We start from the raw sequence: 25,567 nt of genomic DNA on the forward strand, positions 1-25,567 counted from the left end.
AGTTTCGGCGACAAGTATCACCATCATCAGTGGGGTTTTTTACTCTAAAATATGCAGAAAATGGCATGGTTGTACAAAGACAGTAAAACATTATTACATTTTTACAGTTCGTCTTTTGAAATACAGTCTTCTATTGATACTTTCATACTACCTTATTTATTGTATGTTACAGCATGTTTTAGGCAATTATTGGCGCTGTTTGCGACATATTTTCTGTGCTCTTTTTTTCCTGTTGCCATCTTTTTACTTAGCGAACATCGTGTCATCTGCAAGCATGTGAGCGGCCTTTAGTATTTGTTTACTGCATGTTTTAGAGTAAAAAACCCCACTGATGATGGTGACATTTGTCGCCGAAACTAGTTTGGGATAATAAAGAAATAAACGAGTAACAAGGTGTTTTGCATCAAGGCGGACTCAGTTTCTGATATTACTCTTTTTCTATGCAAACACAGACCTAATGGAAGAGTTCCAAGATAATATTATTGTACGTTCATTGGATTTGTCGAAGTGGAAAAAAGAGTTCGACAACATCAAATGGTGCAAAATGTTCGAAGTCCTGACAAGAATAGGGATAAGCTGTAGGGAAAGAAGTAATATACAAATGTACAAGAAGCAAGAGGGGTAAATAAGAAGGGAATACCGATAACGAAGTGCTCGAGTTAAAAAGGGTGTAAGACAGGGATGTAGTCTTTCGCCCCTTACTATTCAATCTATACATCGAAGAAGCAATGAGGGAAATGAAACAAAGGTTCAAGGGTGGGATTAAAATTCTGCGTGAACGGATACCAGTGATGAGATTCGCTGATGACATCGCTGTCCTCAGTGAAAGTGAAGAAGAATTGCAGGATGTGTTGAATGGAATGAACAGCCTAATGAGAACAGAATATGGACTGAGAGTAAGTCGAACAAAGAGGAAAGTAAGGAGAAGTAGGAGAATAAGGTGGGAAGCGACAGTCAACTTCTCGCGCCCTTAGGGACATAATGTATTACAAATTAATAATGGCATCGGTACTTATGCGGTCAGGTGCCGCCCAACAACGTCAGCATTGGCTTTTGGGTAAAGAAGTTTTACGACCACTGCTCTACAGCATCATGTGAAATCCCGAAATGTTTTTGCGTCTATTTCTCGTAAACAAAGGCCTATTTTCACGACTGCCTCCAGGGTGTTATACCCGGAGCCCTAGCCCACATCACTGAACATATGGTTTCAAAAAATTAATTCCACGCCTGGGGACGTCTCGTTGCAAGTCAGGATCCCTGTTTTCACTGCAGATACCGGTCACGGCACAGTAGATCCAGTGGCCAAACCGCCCCTTATGCGCCAAGGAATAAACATCGCGACCAACACGCCATTTTCTCTGTTACTGCATTTTTCCCCACGAGAGACCAGTTTGTTGATGCCATCACTGTAGAATTTTTTACCTTGTTGATGGATCCACAAACTTCGCCTCCGTTTGCACCACTTCATCACTATCGAAGTCCTCGAACGTGTTCTTTAAGTTCTGGAAACAAATGAAAACCGAATGGGGCCAAATTCGGGACTACGTGGCAGATGATCGATGATAAGTGATCCCAAGGGGTTGGGTTGCAACAGATGCCGCAGCTCTCGTGTGTGATCTGGCATTGTCATGCTGAAGAACAGGATGCTCCTTGCGTGGACGAACTCAGCGAATTGGAAACCCGATTACAGCAATGTTTCTCATGCACCGACACTGTTTCCGCTACTCAGTGCCGTGTTACTCGCTACAAATCGGAGCCACCTAGCGACAGAGTGCTGCAAAAATGTAGATGTGAGGAGTAAAGATGTAAAATGCTAATAGATTTTGTTTTATTTAAAAAGCTTTAAGAGTTTTCACATAAAAATTCGGAGTGCGTGTGTGTGTGTGTGTGTGTGTGTGTGTGTGTGTGTGTGTGTGTGTGTGTGTGTGTTTATCGGAAGCAAAATAGCAGATGTGTGGAAACAGGCTCTCGTCTGGCGTGGATAAGGCAACTCATCCGCTACTCCATTTTCACAAGAACGTTGTTACGTTGAACTTGTTGGGAGGGGGGGGGGGGGGGAGGAGGCGGGGAGAGAAAAAGAGAAAGAGACAGTTCCACGAAAAGGTTCCCGCAGCCGCTACGCTTTACGCTTTGTGCGTTTTCTCAAACATGAGCGGTGGTTAAATATTAGCCTTCAAACTACACGGTGGATTCCACGTAGTGGAGTAAGTGCGCCAAATACGTTTTCTTCGTCGGCTGTTGCCTTGTGGTCTACGCAGCCGTCCTCTTGAGTCGCGGGCGCTGATGGCAGGTTTCCACCGATAGTTCGTTGTTGCTTTTAGCAAATCACCTGCTTGGTCTGACCGGTGCCCAAAACGAGTCACTAGGTTTGGCTGTTCGTCAGTTTACTAGCGTCGATTTACTGTTTCCGTTTGGCCGGCCGTTGTGGCCGAGCGGTTCTAGACGCTTCAGTTCGGAACCGCGAGACCGCTCAGATGTTAAGTCCTATAGTGCTGTTTTTGCTCACGCTTCTTCAATAGTTGCAACATCGAATTATTTGTGCTAAGGTAATGTGAAGTGTAGAAGCATAGTGAACAGTGCTGTAAACCTAAGACACTTCTTAGATCTTTCCTAGATAAGTGGTGAGGCCATAGGGACCGTTTCATACAGCCCACACAAAGAAAGAACAGTGGAGACAGGAAGACATTTCACGTAAACTATTATTTATCTGGAAGGATTGCGGAGAAGTTACAGTTAGGGCAGCAGGTCTGTTGATCACCATCAGTATTATTCCATCACTTCATCTTGTTACCTCTTTGGCGTCATTCTGTTGAGACCAATGTAGCTACCCTTCATTTAATACTCAAGTATACGACAGCCCTCAGCTACAACACCTTGACGCGTCACACGTACACATTTGCAAGTTCTCAGAGACCATACCTCCTGAGTTAAGATTCTCTCTACCTCCCCTCGTGTCACCCTCCTGTATTCTACTCGCGTTCAGCTCGAAAAATCTCGCGTTGTTGACACGGAGCGATTTGAAGTGGAACGATCACATAAAATTAATCCCGTGGAAGGCATATGCCACACTGAAATTCATTGACAGAATCCTCCGGAAATGTAGTCTATCAACAAAGAAAGCAGCTTACAAAACACTCTTTCGACCAATACTTGAATATTGGTAGTAAGTCTGAGATCCATACCAGACAGGACTGATGGAGGAAATAGAGAAGATACAAAGGAGAGTAGCACATTTCGGGTTACATTTTCATTTAGTGAGCACGAGAGCGTCACGGAGATGAACCCGTTTTGTAACACAGTGTGGCCTACTGTTAAAGTTCCGAAAGCGTACGTTCCTAGAAGATTCAACCAATATATTGCTTCATACTACACATGTCTCGCGAAAAAACCATGAAGATAAAATTACAGAGATTTGGGGCCACACAGCAACCATTCGCGACTGGAAAAGGGAGAAGCGACACATTTAGGGAAAAGTAACCTCCGCTGTAAACAGTAAGGTGGCTTGCGGAATATAGATTTATTTGTATACAACGCCCAACGCATGTCCATCTCCAAAATAACTTGGCCCCCTACTGGATGTCGTAATCTTGCAGTCAAAGTGGTACATTTAACTTCGAAAGTAGTCTCATGATCTTGACCGAAAATCAATAGAAAAGTTACGACCAACAAATTCAAAACGAGAATTCAGCGCAAACGCGATTAGATGCCAAGCCGACGTGAGAATGAACAACATAGGCATTACGGGAAAATAGAACTGTCGTAAGTTCTTTTAGTATTATAATCATAGCCAAATTAAGTGAATCTGTATAGACATAGAAGAATGTGGCGTCCGTAAAAAGATAATAATAGCAATAACAATGATGAAACCTGTTAGGTTGGAAAGTATTCTGTTGTGACCTTCAGAAAACTATTTACGGCGCTTGTACCCAGCGTGCGGTGGGCCCCGATCGGGCGCCCCGCTGCAGGCCGGGCGGCACAATCGCCGTCTCGTCGCAGGCGGCGTCGGAGTAATTTGGATTCGTCTCGACCGGCTTTCGGCGCGCAATTGCGGCGTATTTACCGGTAACTCGCCGTGACGCAGTGGTCCCGCGCCGCTCAGCATAACAATAAAACGAGAACAGCGCCGGCCGAGCCGAAAACAAGAGCACCGTGCTTCCCGCCGGCCTGAAAAACCTCGGGAAACGGGTGCAGGGCTGCCAACCTCCAGCGCAGCGCTGCTCAGTTTACTGTATGCTCCATTTCACGGGAAGAACCGTGGCGGACGACAAGGCGGGGCCCGTGGCTTTGCCACAGTGGGAATTGCATAGTAAGAAAGTTTTTTTTAATTATGAACCCAGAGATCTTTTCGTGTCTGAAGTTTAAGGCTCTGCTTCCTTCCGCGAGCATGTCGCGAGTTTTAAACTCAAGGATTTGGTACACAATACCTTATACGCAGCATAGACATTAGAAATTACATTGATTCCAGGTAAACTTCGTGCTACACTTTGTACACTCATACACTCAACACAGTTCATATGTCACAACTACTTATGCTGGGTCCTTTGTAGCCCGCATCTCGTGGTCGTGCGGTAGCATTCTCGCTTCCCACGCCCGGATTCCCGGGTTCGATTCCCGGCGGGGTCAGGGATTTTCTCTGCCTCGTGATGGCTGGGTGTTGTGTGCTGTCCTTAGGTTAGTTAGGTTTAAGTAGTTCTAAGTTCTAGGGGACTTGTGACCACAGCAGTTGAGTCCTATAGTGCTCAGAGCCTGGGTCCTTTGTGTCGAACTGGATACCCGCTTCTTGCAGAAACGGGCAATACTGACATTGTCTTGGACAGCCGTCGAAACAGGTCCGCCACAGACGTAGGTTGGGGAATTCCTTGCTCTGATCAAGGTCTTAAGTAACTCATAGCGTTGTCTGTCATACCGAGAACGGCCTAGTATCACCTGGTTGAGACCTGCAATCTCAGTTGGTTGGACTCCGCAGTATGGGGATGGTTGAGTTTTCATCCTATAAAGATGTGAAGGATAACAGCCGTGGTCCAACCTCATACGCGTCACAGTAGTAGAATGACATCTAGATGGCTTCATTTCGGAGAACCAGGTTTTTCGCTGATTGCTTGGCTACAATGCGGCATAATGTCTTCCATTTTACTGTTGTGAGCTCTTCAGATAGGGATTGCTGAAATGTACCGATATCAGAAATACATAAGTGTCCTCCATTTTCTCATAAAGATTTCATTCTCACCAGTCTTACGTTGGAAGTACGGAAATAACAGAAAATCACGAAATAATACCTGTCATACATTTTATGATGTTGGTTAAATGGTCAACGCTGTCAAAAGTTTCGCGTTTCAGAATTTATTCAGCATCCTCATGTACTACAATACTGAATTACGGATAGATCCGCCTTTTTGCAAGTACACAAATTATTATTTTGTTTTAACACCCAAACATGTTTCACGACTGTGGCGTCCTAGTGGGTTTTTTTCTTTTATTTTTCTGAGATACGTACATAAAGATTGTGTTTAGGTTAGGAAATATCTTGCATCGAATTTTGTTGTTATATTTGTAAACATGATCTCCGAACACCCCTCATATTTGCAGACGATGTGGTATACTAATTTAGACCTGTGACTAATTTGGGTTAGCAGCCACAGCACACACAGAGTGTGATATGAAAGGTGAAATGCATATATAATATAAATAACAACACAATCCGATGCAGTGTATTTATTAACCGAAACATAATCTGTATTATGGATTTCAGAAAAAAATAAGAGAAAGAACACACTGAGAATGCCACACCTGTTGTGAAATATGTTTGAGTGTTAAAACAAAACAATAATTTGTGCACTTGCAGAAAGGCGAACCCATCCGTAATTCGTTATTATTTTCTGCAAGCGCGGGAACTGAGGTCGGAACCCCAATATGATAGTTGGGTTGGGTTGTTTGGGGGAAGAGACCAATCTGCGAGGTCATCGGTGTCATCGGGTTAGGGAAGGACGGGGAAGGAAGTCGGCCGTGCCCTTTCAAAGGAACCATCCCGGCATTTGCCCGGAGCGACTTAGGGAAATCACGGAAAACCTAAATCAGGATGGCCGGACGCGGGATTGAACTGTCGGCCTCCCGAATGCGAGTCCAGTGTGATAACCACTGCCAATATGATAGTCTTGGGCTACACTTTGCCACAGCTACGCCAACAATAGCAAGCTTTGCATTTCAGCTTTGCAGTCGATGTGAAATCTCTTCCAGAATTGCAGATTAGCAACGACGGAAGCGTTAACAACGAACAAACAACTGACGTACTGTGAATGTTGATTATCACAAGTAGGCCGGCCGTGGTGGCCGAGCGTTTCTAGGTGCTTCAGTCCGGAACCGCGCGACTGCTACGGTCGCAGGTTCGAATCCTGCCTCGGGCATGGCTGTGTATGATGTCCTTAGGTTAGTTAGGTTTAAGTAGTTCTAAGTTCTGGGGGACTGATGACCTCAGATGTTCAGTCCCATAGTGCTCAGAGCCATTTGAACCATCACAAGTAGCCTATATTACCGAAACGTCTTTCTTCTTTGTAAGTTCGTAGCGGTATTACTCTTATTCATAATATCTATAATATACACTAAATATGGTGTGCTAGCATAAACTGGTGCAGGAAAACTGCAAATGATTCGAATATCGTGTGATAATGGAGCACTTATTTGAAAAACGCTGTGGACAAGTGAGAAAAGATTGACTGCTTATGTTTTTACTATCTCGCCCAGGATAAATTACAACGCAAATCACGAAATATTGTGTCCGAGAACGACCTGTGCAACAACAGAAGCACATTGCGTGATGTGTGGCGCGTGGTGGTTGCCCTCCAACAAAACACCTAACACGAACAAAACGGTTCTGTATAAAATATCAGTCCGGCACGTCCTAGACGTAAATAACTGTGTTTGTTCCTTTGCTGAGAGTCACGGTGACACAAGTTTTTAAGGCCTAGTCACTCCAGCGAGTCGTATTGCGTAGCGCGGACCCCGTCGTCCATTGAGAGATCCCGGTTTGAGTACAGCGCAGGCAGACATGTGGGACGAGGCCACGCATGCTGATCGCTGCTGGCCCGTAGGCCTGTTGTTTACTTTCACGGCACGCGCAGTACGTCTGCTGCAAGCCGCGCCAGCAGCTGTTCGGTACTGGCGAAACGTCAACACCCCGACGGGATACCTCTAGTCTCCGCACGAGGATGAATGTCCAGTACATTCACATGTCGCAAAAGCTAAGCTCGTTAGTGAGTAGAAAAGAATGTAGCCGCCTGCGCCGCCACAGCCGGGGGATATAAGGTACAACCGCAGAGATTTCTTTTTTTGTATCATCAGTCTTCTGACTGATTTGATGCGGCCTGCCATGAACTTCTCTCCTGTGCCAACCTCTTCATCTCAGAGTAGCTCTTGCAACCTACGTCCTCAATTATTTGCTGGACGTATTCCAATCTTTCTCTTCCTCTACAGTTTCTGCCTTCTACAGCCCCCTCTAGTACCAAGGAAGATACTCCGTGATGTCGTAACAGCTGTCCTATCATCCTGTCTCATCTTCTTGGTAGCCAAACGGTTCTAGGCGCTTCAGTCCGGAACCACGCGGCTGCTACTGTCGCAGGTTCGAATCCTGCATCGGGCATGGATGTGTGCGATGTCCTTAGGTTAGTTAGGTTTAAGTAGTTCTAAGTCTAGGGGACTGATGACCTCAGATGTCAAGTCCCCTAGTGCCTAGAGCCATTTGAACCATTTGAATCTTCTTCTTGTCAGTGTGTTTCACATATTCCTTTCTTCACCGCTTCTTCGGAGAATCTCCTTATTCCTTACCGTCAACTAATTTTCAACATTCTTTTGTAGCACCTCATCTCAAATGCTACGATTCTATTCTGTTCCGGTTTTCCCAGAGTCTATTTTCAGTACACTACAACTCTGTGTTCCAAACTTACATTCTCAGAAATTTCTTCCACAAATGTATGTGACTAGTAGACTTCTCTTGGCCAAGAATGCCATTTCGCAAGCGCTAGTCTACTGTTGATGTCCTCCTTGCTCCGCCCATCGGATTTTTTGGCAGCCTACACAGTACAATTTCTTAACTTCATGTATACAGGGTGTTACAAAAAGGTACGGCCAAACTTTTAGGAAACATTCCTCACATACAAATAAAGAAAAGATGTTATGTGGACATGTGTCCGGAAACGCTTAATTTCCATGTTAGATCTCATTTTAGTTTCGTCAGTATGTACTGTACTTCCTCGATTCACCGCCAGTTGGCCCAATTGAAGGAAGGTAATGTTGACTTCGGTGCTTGTGTTGACATGCGACTCATTGCCCTACAGTACTAGCATCAAGCACATCAGTACGTAGCATCAACAGGTTAATGTTCATCACGAACGTGGTTTTGCAGTCAGTGCAATGTTTACAAATGCGGAGTTGGCAGATGCCCATTTGATATATGGATTAGCACGGGGCAATAGCCGTGGTGCGGTAAGTTTTTATCGAGACAGATTTCCAGAACGAAGGTGTCCCGACAGGAAGACGTTCGAAGCAATTGACCGGCGTCTTAGGGAGCACGGAACATTCCAGCCTATGACTCGCGACTGGGGAAGACCTAGAACGAAGAGGACACCTGCAACGGACGAGGCAATTCTTCGTGCAGTTTACGATAACCCTAATGTCAGCGTCAGAGAAGTTGCTGCTGTACAAGGTAACGTTGACCACGTCACTGTATGGAGAGTGCTACGGGAGAACCAGTTGTTTCCGTACCATGTACAGCGTGTGCAGGCACTATCAGCAGCTGATTGGCCTCCACGGTACATTTCTGCGAATGGTTCATCCAACAATGTGTCAATCCTCATTTCAGTGCAAATGTTCTCTTTACGGATGAGGCTTCATTCCAACGTGATCAAATTGTAAATTTTCACAATCAACATGTGTGGGCTGACGAGAATCCGCACGCAATTGTGCAATCACTTTATCAACACAGATTTTCTGTGAACGTTTGAGCAGGCATTGTTGGTGATGTCTTAATTGTTCCCCATGTTCTTCCACCTACGCTCAATGGAGCACGTTATCATGATTTCTTACGGGATACTCTTACCTGTGCTGCTAGAACATGTGCCTTTACAAATACGACACAACATGTGGTTCATGCACGATGGAGCTCTTGAACATTTCAGTCGAAGTGTTCGTACACTTTTCAACAACAGATTCGGTGACCGGTGGATTGGTAGAGGCGGACCAATTCCATGGCCTCCACGCTCTCCTGACCTCAACCCTCTTGACTTTCATTTATGGGGGCATTTGAAAGCTCTTGTCTACGCAACCCCGGTACCAAATGTAGAGACTCTTCGTGCTGGTATTGTGGACGGCTGTGATACAATACGCCATTCTCCAGGGCTGCATCAGCGCATCAGGGATTCCATGCGACGGAGGGTGGATGCATGTATCCTCGCTAACGGAGGACATTTTGAACATTTCCTGTAACAAAGTGTTTGAAGTCACGCTGGTACGTTCTGTCGCTGTGTGTTTCCAATCCATGATTAATGTGATTTGAAGAGAAGTAATAAAATGAGCTCTAACATGGAAAGTAAGCGTTTCCGGACACATGTCCACATAACATATTTTCTTTCTTTGTGTGTGAGGAATGTTTCCTGAAAGTTTGGCCGTACCTTTTTGTAACACCCTGTATATAGGCTGCCAAAAAAGGCACCTTAGAGGACACTTAAAGGGTGTCCCAAAGAAACGTCGGCAAGCTCCGTATAGGGGAACTTTACTACAATTTTTTCTTATTTTGGTCCATGCTACCACCTCCCAAAATATGGGAAGCAAAGAGTCTGAAGTAGAAGAGATGTATTCCGTAGCGTCGAAGGTGAACAAGTCTTCAAAGACGAACAAGTCTTAATGTACGCATTTTGGAGCCCATATTCACTAGACTTTTTTTTATTATGGTGTAAGGAACCTGCCCCTAAAGCCTGCAGGTGTTTTTCTGGGACACCCAATTATTAAACTCGGCTGGTGTCCTCTGGCAATCGACCATACAGACGAAAGATTTAAATCCTAAGTAAATGGATCGTATTCGAAGCAAGTTAGGCCTCTACTTGCTTGCCTTCGTCAGTTACGTAAATTTCCTCAGTTACCTCAAGGGAACAACGTGGCACGGTAGTTCACTTCCTCGATTCGCAATTGGGAGGACCGGGATTCGAGTCCCCGTCAGGTCATCCAATTTTACCGCGGAGATCTTCGTCAAACATGAATGAGTACAGTCATCTTAAAACAGTAGAAGAATCACATGGCGAAGTGAATAAGAAGAGCTCAGCAAGTCATTATCTCAGAAAACAAGCAATCGATGTTTGAAAATTTGCACCACGTTGACAGAAATTGAGTTTTGAGCTATGAAAGCGTTTGGTATTTCCATCCGTCACCTTTCAGTCACCCTCTGCACAGGGCCAGAGGGATTCAAACGGCCCAGTTGATGAAAGCGCTGCATCGTACACTCAGTCGAAAAGTGAAATATTTGTGCTGCAAGTCTATCCTACATATAAACCGTACAGTACAAGGAGAAAAGTTCTCGGTGTGGCTGTGAAAGACTTATTTCTACTCAACACATTACTTATTTTTGACGTAGCTCAGTTACGGGTACATGGACTTTCTCTGGCATTTTTCCAGGGAGTATGTCTGCAAGGTCTGCGAAGGTGCCCATTAATGGTGTGATATCCTGTTCGTTTCATTCAATACAATTTCTTGTGTTTGGCTATTGGTGGAAATTAGTGGATGTCAAATTTGGTTAATGTAGTGAATGTTACAGATTTAAAATCCACAATATTTCATGTTGTCAAAGCACGTTTGTGTGAAGGTGTAGTGTTGTGAACAAGTATTTTCTTGCCATCGAGTCTACTATCTGCATACACTATGTCATCAAAAGTATCCGGACACCTGGCTGAAAATGACCTACAAGTTCGTGGCGCCCTCCATCGGTAATGCTGGAATTCGATATGATGTTAGCCCACCCTTAGCCTTGATGACAGCTTTCATTCTCGCAGGCTTACGCTCAATCAGGTGCTGGAAGGTTTCTTGGGAATGGCAGCCCATTCTTCACGGAGTGCTGCACTGAGGAGAGGTATCGACGTCGGTTGGTCAGGCCTTGCACGAAGTCGGCGTTCCAAAACATCCCAAAGGTGTTCTATACGATTCAGGTCAGGACTCTGTGCAGGCCAGTCCATTACAGGGATGTTATTGTCGTGTAACCACTGCGCCACTGGCCGTGCATTATGATCAGGTGCTCGATCGTGTTGAAAGATGCAATCGCCGTCCCCGAATTTCTCTTCAACACTGCGAAGAAAGAAGGTGCTTAAAGCATCAGTGTAGGCCTCTGCTGTGTTAGGGCCACACAAAAAAAACAAGGGGTGCAAGCTTCCTCTATGAAAACACGACCACACCATAACACCACCGCCTCCGAATTTTACTGTTGGCACTACACACGCTGTCAGATGACGTTCACCGGGCATCCGCCATACCCACACCCTGCCATCGGATCGCCACATTGTGTACTGTGATTCGTCATTCCACACAACGTTTTTCCACTGTTCAATCGTCCAATGTTTACGCCCTTTACACTAAGAGAGGCGTCGTTTGGCATTTATCGGCGTGGTGTGTGGCTTATGAGCAGCCGCTCGACCATGAAATCCAAGTTTTCTCTCCTACCGCCTAAGAGGATCGTCAAGAAAGTAAGCCCCACATTTTTTCTTCAACGGTTATTTATTCTACGCAGTCAAAATTACACATATGAAAGAATTATGTTTTACCTACAAACCCAGTTTTTCCCCGTTATGGTGTTCCCCCAGTGAGAAACAAGGGCGTGTATGCTCTGTCGTTGGCACTCGTTCTGGTCGTGAAGGCTTTTCTTCACTGAGCGAATCACCTCCTCGTCAGCCTCAAAATGTCTTCCCGGATGCTGCCCTTTAATGGCCCACACAAGTGCCAATCCGAGTCCAATCCCGTTTCGTGATACGTTCATAAGTCCCGTCCTCAAAGAAGCGTGAGGTGGAGTGCTATCGTGTCGAGTCGAATGAAAACATACCGAAGTCCCTGGAAACGCTTCTTGAGTGTGGTTAATGTGTTCGCGTATGACTCCGAATTAACCCTTTCAGACCCTCCGGCTAGAATTGTAAATTTTACTATCTTTTAGTTGGAACAGAAATTTTCTTCCTCGTTGGAAACGTCAATTACACATTAGTGAATGTGAGTTCTTTTTATCATGTACAAGTGCTGCCAACTGTTGGGCTTCACTATAAAAATATTAAAAACTAAGTGTAGCAGTGCGCAGCAGTTTGTGACCGCCAGAATAGACGGAAGAGGGTGGTTAGTTAAAATTCCGCTTTATAAATGAACATTATTATTGTTAATTTTGCGTTGTAATTATTGCATGATCATTTTATTTATTATAACAGTGAATATTTCAAAACTAATTTTTAGTCCATAGAAAGAAGCCAAGTGTGCAAAGGATATTTTGAAGATGGGTTCGTATTTTTGTATAAATCTTGCATCTAAAAGCATTAAAAAATCATCTAGGAACATTACAGAATAAAGAAGAATGTCCCCTCCCCCAGAAGAAATTCAAGTCTGGAAGGGATAATGGTACTACGTCTTGTCATCAGATCGATGTAATCAGACTGTGACAGTCATCACGATTTTATTGGCGGAGGCAGTTGGTTTGAATTTTTCCTTCTGTGGAAAGTGAAAATGACTCCATCGATTGTCTTTTTGTTTCTGACTCAAAATGTTGTATCCAGCTGTCATCATCTGTCACAACCTAGTACAACTCAGAAGAACTGTTTTCTCTGTGAGATTTGTGTTCCACCATGAGACAGCACGGAACCTATATTGCACCCACTTTTGAGTACCCAAGAGCGCGGATATCCGCATCCGCAGTTCCTTTACTGACTGACAAAGTGGCGCCAGCTGCCGGGTAATAATACGTCACTTCCCATAGCACGCTCCGACCAGAGGTGTGACAGCTGTTAATGACCCCCTCCCAGCTCGCTGCAAGTCATGGAGCTCCGCTGAGCCGCCTTCTGATGGTCCACACACCTGTGCCCAGCTATAAGCACTACTCCCTGTGGACTGCAAATGGTCCAATAGGCACACCTAAACTTTGGGAATTTCCCCCGTTTCTTTCTACACAGTGAGAAATTCAGTGGTGAAAATCTGCCTGTAACACCAATCACTTACAGCCTTCATTTTGAAACGTTGCTACATCTACGCTACCTGTTAGAGGAGAAGGAAATTTTGTGCGTGCACTCAGGAAGAATTGATGCGCTTAGAACCATAAGCCCCTAAAGAACACCATCGTCGATTTTCAGAATGGAAAATTTATGCATCCTCCTGACATCTGTTTATCATATGGTGAACCAGCGTTATCTGTGTTGTAGGGCCACATTATGTACAGGGCGACTCAAGAGTCATGTCTCTGTACAGGGTGATTCCATCGACAAACTTTGAGTTGCAGCAAAATTAAAAAGTAAAAAATTGTAGGAAGCATGGGTTCTAAAATGCATGCATTAAGAGCTATGAGCACTTATTCATCTTCGCTAGTGTAAAACATATCTCATCTACTGAAAAAGTGCTCATCGCTAATACGGTACGCGCTTTATGGTTTTACTTTCCTGGACGTGTGTGTCTCTTTTTTTTAGTCCATGCTGTTACCTCTGAAAGCTTGGCGGTGGAGTTCCTGTAAATCCCCCCTCCCCCCCTCTATTTGTCCTGTGGGACATGGTTCAAATGGCTCTGAGCACTATGGGACTTAACATCTATGGTCATCAGTCCCATAGAACTTAGAACTACTTAAACCTAACTAACCTAAGGACAGCACACAACACCCAGCTATCACGAGGCAGAGAAAATCCCTGACCCCGCCGGGAATCGAACCCGGGAACCCGGGCGTGGGAAGCGAGAACGCTACCGCACGACCACGAGATGCGGGCCTTGTGGGACATGTCTTTTGAATCAACCTGTATATGAACATTCATGGAAAGCTGCCTCGGCGATATTTCTAATTTTCACTTTCATATGGACAGTGTCATCAACAAAAGCAAAACGAAGATAATGGAATGGAGTCGAATTGTCGGGTGATGCTGAGGGCATTAGATTAGGAAACGAGAAACTTAAAGTAGTAGATGATTTTTGCTATTTGGGGGAAGCACAATAACTGATGATGGTCGAAATAGAGAGGATATAAAATGTAGACTGGCAATGGCAAGGAAAGCGTTTCTGAAGAAGAGAATTTGTTAACATCGAGTGTAGATTTGTCAGGAAGTCGTTTCTGAAAGTTTTTGTATGGAGTGTAGTCATGTGTGGAAGTGAAACATGGACGATAAATAGTTTGGACAAGAAGAGAATAGAATCTTTCGAAATGTGGTGGTACAGAAGTATGCTGAAGATTAGATGGGTAGATCACATAACTAATGAGGAGGTATTGAATAGAATTGGGGAGAAGAGCAGTTTGTGGCACAACTTGACTGGAAGAAGGGATCTATTGGTAGGACACATTCTGAGGCATCAAGGGATCACCAATTTAGTATTGGAGGGCAGCGTGGAGGGTAAAAATCGTAGAGGGAGACCAAGAAATGAATACACTAAGCAGATTCAGAAGGATGTAGGTTGCAGTAGGTACTGGGAGATGAAGCAGCTTGCACAGGATAGAGTAGCATGGAAAGCTGCATCAAACCAGTCTCAGGACTGAAGATCAAAACAAGAACAACAACAATGGACAGTGTGTGTCTGCGCTTTGGGCTGTTATGGTTGTCAGTGCCTCAAATTCATACCGAACTTTTCGCCTTCGGAACGTCATTGTCGATTGAGGAAAAAAAGTGGGGCAGTATTTTCTGGGCGACCATTATTATTACTGTCGAAAAGTAACATGTAGAACTATAACATAGAAATTTTGCTTTACCCTATTAAACTGTCGTCTTCCTTCGGACTGCGACTATTCCAAAAGAAGCTATATGAACCAAACTATGCTTCAGACCTACTTGGAAATTGACGTACGTTATTACTTAACGCCTGCCATCGGAACAAAAACAAGATATCACAGGTATATTAGCGCCTTACGTATGCCGAACCACGAACTTTTTCACTGCAGGAAAGGCGTCGCGCCGGCGTATCGATGACAGCAGCCGCGGGCGAGAGCCGTCGATGACGGAGCGACGATGGGCGGCGTAGCGCCGGCCCGGCGGGCATTTAAAGCAGCCCGCGGCCACTGCTGCCTGCGGCGGCAGCCCAGTCACGTCGCGTCGCGTGCCGGGGCGCCAGCGCCGCGAATGCTCAACGTGGCACTCCGTGTCCGCCGGCCTCTGACGGCTCATTGACTCCAGCGACACAACAGCTGTACTCCTCTACATCCACGTAAACAGGATGAATAGTCGAAAACTTGCACCCCAAGTATTGCGGAAATGGAAAGTGCTATTATGTGCGGTTTTCACAGAATGGACTGGTAGTCAGGGGCTAGTATTGGTAGTCGATAAATAGATTGCAATATTACTTAGACAATGTATTTTTTGTGCAAACATACTCTTTCTAAAATGGAACAATGCCTATTGGCGTTAACTGAATAAAACTAGGGTGAATTAGAATAGAATATCATTATTTCACATGCAGCCAAAGTGATGTTAAGAATAATTAATAAACGACTTGAAAAAGTAATGGAGGAGAATCTTTGCGAGGAACAGTTTGGCTTTAGACAGAGTCGGCCGGTATGGCCGAGCGGTTCTAGGCGCTACAGTCTGGAACCGCGCGACCGCTACGGTCGCAGGTTCGAATCCTGCCCCGGGCAAGAATGCGTGTGATGTCCTTAGGTTAGTTAGGTTTAAGTAGTTCTAAGTTCTAGGGGACTGATGACCTGAGAAGTTAAGTCCCATAGTGCTCAGAGCCATTTGAACCTTTAGACGGAATACGGGCACCAGAGATGCAATACGGCTCCTACGAATCTTGGGAGAAAGGTTCATCGATCAAGAAAAGGCATTTCACAATGTGGTTTGGGACAAGCTGGCGACTATAATGAGGGAAAAGAGAGTGGACTGGAAAACCAGAAGACTTGTAAACTCATTATATCTTAATCAAAAAGTCTCAATTAAATTGAGAGGAGAAAGTACAAACTGGATCGGACTAGGAAAAGGAGAAAGACAAGGATGCTGCCTATCACCTACTCTTTTCAACCTCTACTTGGAAAATATGGTTGACAAATGCTCATTAGGTGACAAAGGCGTAGAAATTGGAGGAAAAAGTGTAGGGTGTTTGAGGTTTGCTGATGACATGGTCCTTCTAGCCACAGGGGAAAAAGAATTACAGGGTTTGGTGGACACCATTGAAACTAACGGAAAAATATATGGAATGAAAATTAACACAAATGAAACAAAAGTATTGGCACTAGGGGGAAATAAGCAATTAAAAATTATGCTGAATGGAGAAATACTAGAACAGGTGCAAAATTTTAAGTATCTAGGAAACAGGAAAGAACCGACTGGAAGTGCACCACAGAAATTAAAACAAGGATAGCATTGGCGAAAGAGGCGTTTTATAAGAAAATGAGAATTTTCTGCAGAGGTCTGGACAGAGAACTCAGGAAGAAACTCATAATATGTCTTGTATGGAGTGTTCTTCTATATGGCACTGAAACATGGACTATGAGGAAGAAAGACAGAGAAAGGAGGGAGGCTTTGGAGATCTGGACATGGCGGAGGATGAAAAGAATAAGTTGGACGGACAGAGAAAAAAATGAAGAGGTACTGAGAAGAATGGGAGAGAAAAGACAGTTATTAGATGTAATAAAGAGAAGAAAAAGAAATTGGATTGGGCATAGATTAAAAAAGAATGACGGACTGATGAAAACAGTTTTAGAAGGTTATGTAGAACGGAAAACGAAGCGAGGAAGGAAGAGATTCCAGATACTGGATGACATGATCGACGGTGCAACATACAGCAGCCTTAAGAAGGAATCAATGGATCGCAGAAAATGGAGAGGGAAAGGACGTGCTAATATAGCAGATAACTGATGATGATGATCATTATTGTTTATTTCCTGGATTCTAGTACGAATCGTTCACGAGATATATTTTGGAAAGTTTTTCACGTCGACATTTCTTTATTAGTCAGTTTATATGTGACAGTCCAAGCAGTAAGTCGTGAGTGGACGATGGGATTGAGCAATGCAGGAAAAGCCGACAAGGTCATTGTGTATGCAGAGCGTACGAGGAATGCACTTTGTTCCTGTACGGTGTACGCGGCAAAATATCCCAACAGACGTCACCCGTCTCGGCAGTTATTTAGCAACATCTTCAACCAGTTACGTGAAAGTGGTAGTATAACACATAGGCAACGTAAAAGAAGGAAACAAGTGACCACACAAAAGGGGGAAATTAGTGTTCTTGCTGCCGGTGCAGTTGATCCGCACGTTAGTTCCCGCGTAATCGCACGAGGAAGTGGCATGAGTCAGGCAAGTGTCCTACTCATTCTCCATCGACAAAGTTTCTACCCCTGTCACATGTCTCTCCATCAAGAGCAGATGGAAACGAATTTGAGAAACGTATTAGGGCCGGCCGGAGTGACCGAGCGTTTCTAGGCGCTTCAGTCTGGAACCACGCGACCGCTACGGTCGCAGGTTCGAATCCTGCCTCGGGCATGGATGTGTGTTAGGTTAGTTAGGTTTAAGTAGTTCTAATTCTAGGGGACTGATAACCTCAGATGTTAAGTCCCGTAGTGCTTAAAGCCATTTTGGAGTGCACGAAGCATTTGGTAACGGTTACCCCTTGTTTGCTTGCTGAGGTGGTGTCTTACACCATCACAGTTCCAAGTCCTCCTCGTCTCCCCCCCCCCCCCCCCCTCCTCCTCCTCACCATAAAGCTGCCACTTTAAACTCTGCGTGACACATATTGCATCTAACACGGTTCTACATCAATACTCCGCAAGCCACATGACGGTGTATGGTGGAGGGTGCTTTGTGTAAAACTATCGCTGCCCCCTCTTCCTGTTCCACTCGCGTGTGGTTCGCGGAAAGAGCGATTACTGGTTAGACTCCGTGTGGGCTCGACTCTTTCTAATTTTATCTTCATGGTCTTTTCGCGAGATACGCGTAGGAGGAAACGACATACTGGTTGACTCTTCTAGGAACGGAAGCTCTCGGAAAATTACCGGTAGACCATACCGTGATACAGAACGTCTTTCTTGCAGCATCTGCTGCTGTTTACAAATGCATTGCTGCGATTTCTGAGTTGCTTTCATTTTTCTGTCCTTTTCATGTATGCCAGGCTTCCTCTGTTTGCACAGTACAGGTTTCCAACTTATAAGACACATTTATACAATTCACTACATACACTACTGGCCATTAAAATTGCTACACCACGAAGATGACGGGCTACAGACGCAAAATTCAACCGACACGAAGAAGATGCTGTGATATGCAAATGATTAGCTTTTCAGAGCATTCACACAAGGTTGGTGCCGGTGGCGACACCTACAACGTACTGACATGAGGAAAGTTTCCAAACGATTTCTCATACACAAACAGCAGTCTACCGGTGTTTCCTGGTGAAACGTCGTTGTGATGCCGCGTGTAAGGAGGAGAAATGCGTACCATCACGTTTCCGACGCTGATAAAGGTCGGATTGTAGCCTGTCGCGATTGCGGTTTATCGTATCGCGTTATTGCTGCTCGCGTTGGTCGATATCCAATGACTGTTAGCAGAATATGGAATCGGTGGGTTAAGGAGGGTAATACGGAACGCCGTGCTGGATCCCAACGACCTCGTACCACTAGCAGTCGAGATGACAAGCATCTTATCCGCATGGCTGTAACGGATCGTGCAGCCACGTCTCGATCCCTGAGCCAACAGATGGGTACTTTTGCAAGACAACAACTATCTGCACGAACAGTTCGTGACGTTTGCGGTAGCATGGCTGTGGTTACACAGACAGGAGCGCCTGCGATGGTGTACTCAACGACGAACCTGGTGCACGAATGGCAAAACGTCGTTTTTTCGGATGAATCCAGGTTCTGCTTACAGCATCATGATGGTCGTATCCGTGTTTGGCGACATAGTGGTAAACGCACATTGGAAGCGTGTATTCGTCATCGCCATACTGGCGTATCACCCAGCATGGTGGTATGGGGTGCAATTGGTTACACGTCTCGGTCACCTTTTGTTCGCATTGGCGGCACTTTGAACAGTGGACGTTACATTTCAGATGTGTTACGACCCGTGGCTATACCCTTCATTCGATCCCTGTGAAGCGCTACATTTCAGCAGGATAATGCACGACCGCATGTTGCAGGTCCTGTACGGGCCTTTCTGGATACAGAAAATGTTTGACTGCTGCCCTGTCCAGCACATTCTCCAGATCTCTCACCAATTGAAAACGTCTGGTCGATGGTGGCCGAGCAACTGGCTCGTCACAATACGCCAGTCACAATCTTGATGAACTGTGGTATCGTGTTGAAGCTGCATGGGCAGCTGTACCTGTACACGCCATCCAAGCTCTGTTTGACTCGATGTCCAGGGGTATCAAGGCCGTTATTACGGCCAGAGGTGGTTGTTCTGGGCACTGATTTCTCAGGACCTATGCAACCAAATTGCGTGAAAATGTAATTACATGTCAGTTCTAGTATAACATATTTGTCCATTGAATACCCATCTATCATCTGCATTTCTTCTTGGTGTAGCAATTTTAATGGCCAGTAGTGTATAACCTTTCCTGTTAGACACTGCACGTGCTGTTGCTCACTTGCTGTTGGTGTGAGTGAGGAATCGTGGGGGCTGTAGATGAAGGTAAGAGTAGTGTGGGGTTGACTGAAGACGGGTGAGTGGCCGCGTACCGTGAGAAAAAGTGGGGGGAGGGGAGGGGGAGGGATTATGTGAACAAAAAAAATGGCTCTGAGCACTATGGGACTCAACTGCTGAGGTCATTAGTCCCCTAGAACTTAGAACTAATTAAACCTAACTAACCTAAGGACATCACACACATCCATGCCCGAGGCAGGATTCGAACCTGCGACCGTAGCGGTCTCGCGGTTCCAGACTGCAGCGCCAGAACCGCGCGGCCACTTCGGCCGGCCTTATGTGAACATTCTTTGTATTTATTACTGTTGTATTCACCGATTAAGTTTGGCGCCAGGCATAAAGCAGTTGCTGGAGCGAGGTGCGTGTTTGCACACTGCAGTGACAGGACGGTTTAGTATGATGAAAAGACGTAACAGTGAATTAACAGTCCTGAACAGTGGTCTAACCTCTCTTTGGATGATGACTAGTTCATCTGATAGTTGTTCCGCCTAAACTGCTATCGGTGATAGTATCTTAGTTCTGGGTATTAATAGATGTACACTGCGGCACTGGGTGATGACTATGGCAAGTAACGACGATAATGTTTGATAACTGCTGGTGACTCCTTAATAACTGCAACTGGAACTGTGACAACTGGTCGAGTGAAAGTGTGCGGCCGCTTGTATATGCGGTTAGTTGGAGAATGTTATCTCTCTACTATTTGGCGGAAAAGGAAGTTGTTTCTAATAGTAGTGCCCTCTATGACGTCAGACTAAACTTGGCGGATGTACCGGACGATTTGTGATCAAAACTTGTTGGCTCACGCTTCAGACTGTCCAGTGTATGGAGCCCACAGTGGGTGGCGCTATGTGCCGTATCAGCGGTGGACACAACAATTTCTTTTTTGTTTATCCATTTTTATTAAAGGTATGTTTTGAATGACAAGTTGTGAATTAGCGAGAATATTGTCCATTTGTTATTGGTTTATCATTTAGCATATATATTCATTTTTAGAGTTCGATACCTCGATCGGTAAAAATGGAACCCTTATAGAATCACTTTGTTATCCGATTGTTAAAAACCCTATTTCTCAGGAACGGGTAGACGTATAAGTTGAAATTCATGTCACATAGTAAGGTCTCTGGCCCTTCGGCGGTGTACAACACTGAAGCTTCTAAGTCAATGCAATCGAAAGATACGGCCATTTATGTGAATTATTCTGATACCGGCAAACTCACTCATCAAAATCTATAGAGTACTTCCCGTTCACCAGGGATCATTAAATTTGGCAGGAAGCAATGTTCCATGAGACAACGAAAGAAAAAAAATCAGAAAAGTTTTAATTTTTAATTATACCACACGAAAAAAATTTTGGTGACTTGTTATCTGAATGCCTGTCCGTCCGTTCGTCTGTTAAGACCCCTGTTTTCTCAGTGACGGGTAAACATATCAAGTTGACATTTATGTCAGTTGAAATTTATGTCACATACTAAGGTCTAAGGTCTCTTGCGAGCGTAAAAAGTGTCAGGTTCTAAGTCAGTGCAGCTAATAGATACGTCTGTTTATGTCACACGTTGTTTGACACTCGCAGACTCACTCAACTAGACCTGTAGGGCATTTTCGTTTGGCCTAGAATCATGAAAATTGGCAAGTAGTAAGATTTCAGAGTACAAGTGAAGTAAAAAAATCCGAAAATTGTTAATTTGCAATTGTATCACACAAAAATATTTATTTTTCATTATTTATCCGACAAAATTTAAATATTCTAGAAAGTCTTGGAACTCCCGGAACTGATATGTCGGCAGTACCAATGTACATAACAGGCAAAAGTCGTCGGGATTCTCGATTCCCACGGTCGATGAGCAGTCTAAAAATGGTTCAAATGGCTCTGAGCACTATGGGACTTGACATCTGAGGTCATCAGTCCCCTAGAACTTAGAACTACTTAAACCTAACTAACCTAAGGACATCACACATATCCATGCCCGAGGCAGGATTCGAACCTGCGACCGTAGCGGTCACGCGGTTCGAGACTGAAGCGCCTAGAACCGCTCGGCCACACCCGCCGGCTGATGAGCACTCTGTGTACATAAGTAAGTTCGTGCGGAACCCTCAGAGCGCGAGTGCTTGCCGCACTGGCCATTTTTGTTTATTTATGGTTTTCTGTATAAAATACTTTTCCTGGAGATTGAGCACTACCTTTGTTATCTTATTATGGCAAAAGATTGCCATGTTTTTAGCCTACATTTATGATGATTTTCTTTTGTTGGTTGAATTTCGTGAATAGTTGTTGTACTAGTCCAAAGCGAATAGCTATTTTTGTAATTTGCACACTTTGGGCGTTTGGCGGGAAGTCCCCTCCGGCTGCAGCGGTCGCTTGGACACGGTATGACGCGTGCGGACAGTGCTGTATCCGCTTATTGCAAAAGCCGGCCTGTGTGTCGTGGTGGGGCGGGTCGACCCCGCGGCCGCTTTCGCTGGAAAGCCGGCTTTGTGGGGGACCGCCTTCTGGGAAGCCGCGGCCCGCTGCCGCCGCCTCTGCCACGGCGGACTTCCGCTGGCTCTCCGCTGCGCCGCGTGCTGCCAAACCGCCTTCGCCAACAATGCGGATTCCAGCTTGGGGGGGGGGGGGGGGCACATTTTCTGCGATCAGACCGTACTTAGCGTTCGATTTCAGATTAAATACCAATGCATTCGAGACACCACCAAAAGTGATGTCAGGGTCGAAATGAAGTGTGCGAGCCTCTGCGTGTTTCCATGGACCGTCTTTGCCATTTGTGATACCAGACTGCGACCGGGTCTCTCTCTGTCTCTCTCTCTCTCTCTCTCTCTCTCTCTCTCTCTCTCTCTCTCTCTCTCTGTCACACACACCAACAACAACACTGATATTTCAAGATCATCGAGATTAGTTTCGTAATTTAATTCGAATAAAGAGGAGATTTTTTCCAAGTTACTCATCATGCCTGAAAAAGATAATTGCTGGCAAGATACAAAAATCAGCCATAACATACACCCAGAAGTAGATATATATATTTTACAGAAAGTGTAGTAATGGTGTACAACTTAGGTTCTGACACAGAACGGCAGGATTCCGGCCACCGTATATGTCTTTAAAAAAAATGGCTCTGAGCACTATGGGACTTAACAGCTGTGGTCATCAGTCCCCTAGAACTTAGAACTACTTAAACCTAACTAATCTAAGGACATCACACACATCCATGCCCGAGGCAGGATTCGAACCTGCGACCGTAGCAGTCGCGCGGTTCCAGACTGTAGCGCCCAGAACCGCGAGACCTATGTCTTTCTAACACGAATTGCAGCATATACACTATTTATAATGAATAACGTCGGCTACTGCAGGTAATACTTCTATTAAGTTAGTAAGAAAGACCCGGAATCGTTTACAAAACAAAAGTTGGAAAGAATATTGGAAGCACTTGGACGCGAACCACCTACATACAGGAAGTCTTTACCTACCGATATGCAGTTTCCTGTCATTTTATTATAACGAATCGTAACTAAAACGACACTCTTTATCGAGAGATCCTCAATGCGATGACGCTTTGAAACGGACTGCATTTATATCACGTAATTTATCATAAAAAAACCTACCAACAACAAGGTTTTAATCGCTTACAATATGGCAGCTCCTATGCTTGTAAGGAGAAAAACAACGCCGCATCTCGATGGTTTTGTTCCTCTGTACGATACAATAATCTAGCTTGCCGTATTCTCCATTTCACGCTCCACAGTGTAGTGGAACGTGGAACTGCACGCTGTGACGTCACCGGCTCCTCGTCCACGCGCTTGATCACGTCCCGTGGGAAAACGGCTGAAGTATGATTGGGCTGACACAGCTCCAGGAAACGAATTACCACATGATATTCCACTTTATTAATGGGCTGCAGCACACTCATTTCGCTCTCCTAGTGGCGTACTGCTTAACAGCGGCGCGGGGATTTCAGTGTGTACCGAGACTGCGGACCCGTACCTGCAAACGAACAAGGAATTAAATACGCAGCTTTACTTTTTCGAGGTGATAATTAAAACTTTATGACCACCCCCAGTACTTTAAGTCCTAGTACTAGATACAGTTCATTAAGAGACGTGCCTTCCGTAGATTCTAACAATAGTAATAGCACATATTTTCGAAAATCGATGAACTAAACATGCACCGGTTATTCAGTAATACTGGATGGCCCACAGGTAAAAATATTTTTTCCGTCGGCCGCCCTACTAAGATTTAGATGCGTTCGCGCCCTCTACTGCATCTGATAGGACCGACATACGAGGGTGGTTTGAAAAGTTCTCGGAACGGAATAGAAAAAAAGTACTTGCAGCACTGAAACTTTTTTTTATTTTTCAGTATAGTCTCTCTGTAGATTAATGCACTTGGTAAAGCGATGTTCCAGTGACTTGATCCCATCTCGAAAATAAGTTTCCTCCAGGCCTACAAAATAGGTGTCAACTCCGGCTATCAGTTCTTCGTTTGAAGTGAATATTCGTCCACCAAGAAAAATTTGCAGTTTTTGGGAAGAGATGGAAGTCTGACGGAGCCATATCAGGTGAATAAGGCGTGTGTGGCAATAATTCTTACCTTAGTTTGTGTAATTATGCCATGGCGACGGCACATGTGTGCGGGCGCGCGTCAAGAGTCGCGGCACCCATCTTGCAGATTATTTTTTCATTTCTGATTCTTCAGGTAAAATGTGATATACACTTTCAGATAACTTCTGGCAAGCATGAGCAATTTCACGCACTGTCAGTCGCCGATTCTTCATGACCATGAGTTCGTGCATCTCTACGACGAAACGTCCACTGAAGAGCCAAAGAAACTTTTACACCTGCCTAATATCGTGTAGGGCTCCTGCGAGCACGCAGAAGTGCCGCAACACGACGTGGCGTGTCTGAAGTAGTGCTGAAGGGAACTGGCACCATGGCTGTCCATAAATCCGTAAGAGTACGAGGGGATGGAGATCTCTTCCGAACAGCACGCTGCAAGGCATCCCAAATTTGCTCAATAATGTTCTTGTCTGGAGAGTTTGGTGGCCAGCGGAAGCCAATGGTTCGAGAGGTTCCTACACGTATTAAACTTATCCTGCGGAAGTCCCTCGGTCTTCCAGCACTGACGCGGTAACTCGGTGAATAGCGAGGCGCACTGACCATTTGAATGGCGACCGTCACAAAAAGTTCTGATGTCATCTTTGCTATCATGTATACACAGGATGCGGGTCTGCGATGTTGTCTATGCGTGTGGGTGCGATGACCAATTAAAATGATCTCATCTGAGAGGTAGCCGTCACAAAAATTTGAAGGGTTAGGGCAGAGGGAAAAAAGTGCCACGGTGAGCTGTGGGAAGAAACTTCTGTGTTAGCTAGTGGTGGGTGAGTTATTTACCTCGCTGGCCACCGGCGTTGTGTCCTGCGCCAACCACAGCTGGAGCGAGCCTCTGACATACCAAACTCATCACCAGCGAGGCAAGTTCGATGATATCGTCCAGTCAGTTTAAATTATCGTGTGGGTTTTGTTGGTGATGTACGTGATTCTCTGTGGCAGCTTGACGTTAAGTTCTGTATGTGCGGCGGGACCTATCGGATTGGCTGCAAATCGGCGGTTCGCCGATATATCGTTTTCGCTAATGACCGTGGTCCTACAGTCGCTCTCTCACAGCGGAACAGGTCTCAGTTCTCCAAGATTATCAGAGACGAAAATAAGTCCCTTCTCTACAGGATGCTATTTATGTATTAGCTTTTACTTCATTATATTTCAGAC

General features: G+C 45.0%; 1 protein-coding gene across 1 annotated transcript in view; it reads left to right on the forward strand.

Annotated features, from left to right (window-relative positions):
* Nucleotides 1-25,567, forward strand: part of LOC126457668 (single Ig IL-1-related receptor-like) — a 372,082-nt gene that overhangs the window by 227,455 nt on the left and 119,060 nt on the right. The gene's annotated exons all lie outside the window — the stretch shown is intronic.

This window comes from Schistocerca serialis, chromosome 2 (genome assembly GCF_023864345.2).
Source record: "Schistocerca serialis cubense isolate TAMUIC-IGC-003099 chromosome 2, iqSchSeri2.2, whole genome shotgun sequence".
In the NCBI taxonomy this organism is placed as follows: domain Eukaryota; kingdom Metazoa; phylum Arthropoda; class Insecta; order Orthoptera; family Acrididae; genus Schistocerca; species Schistocerca serialis.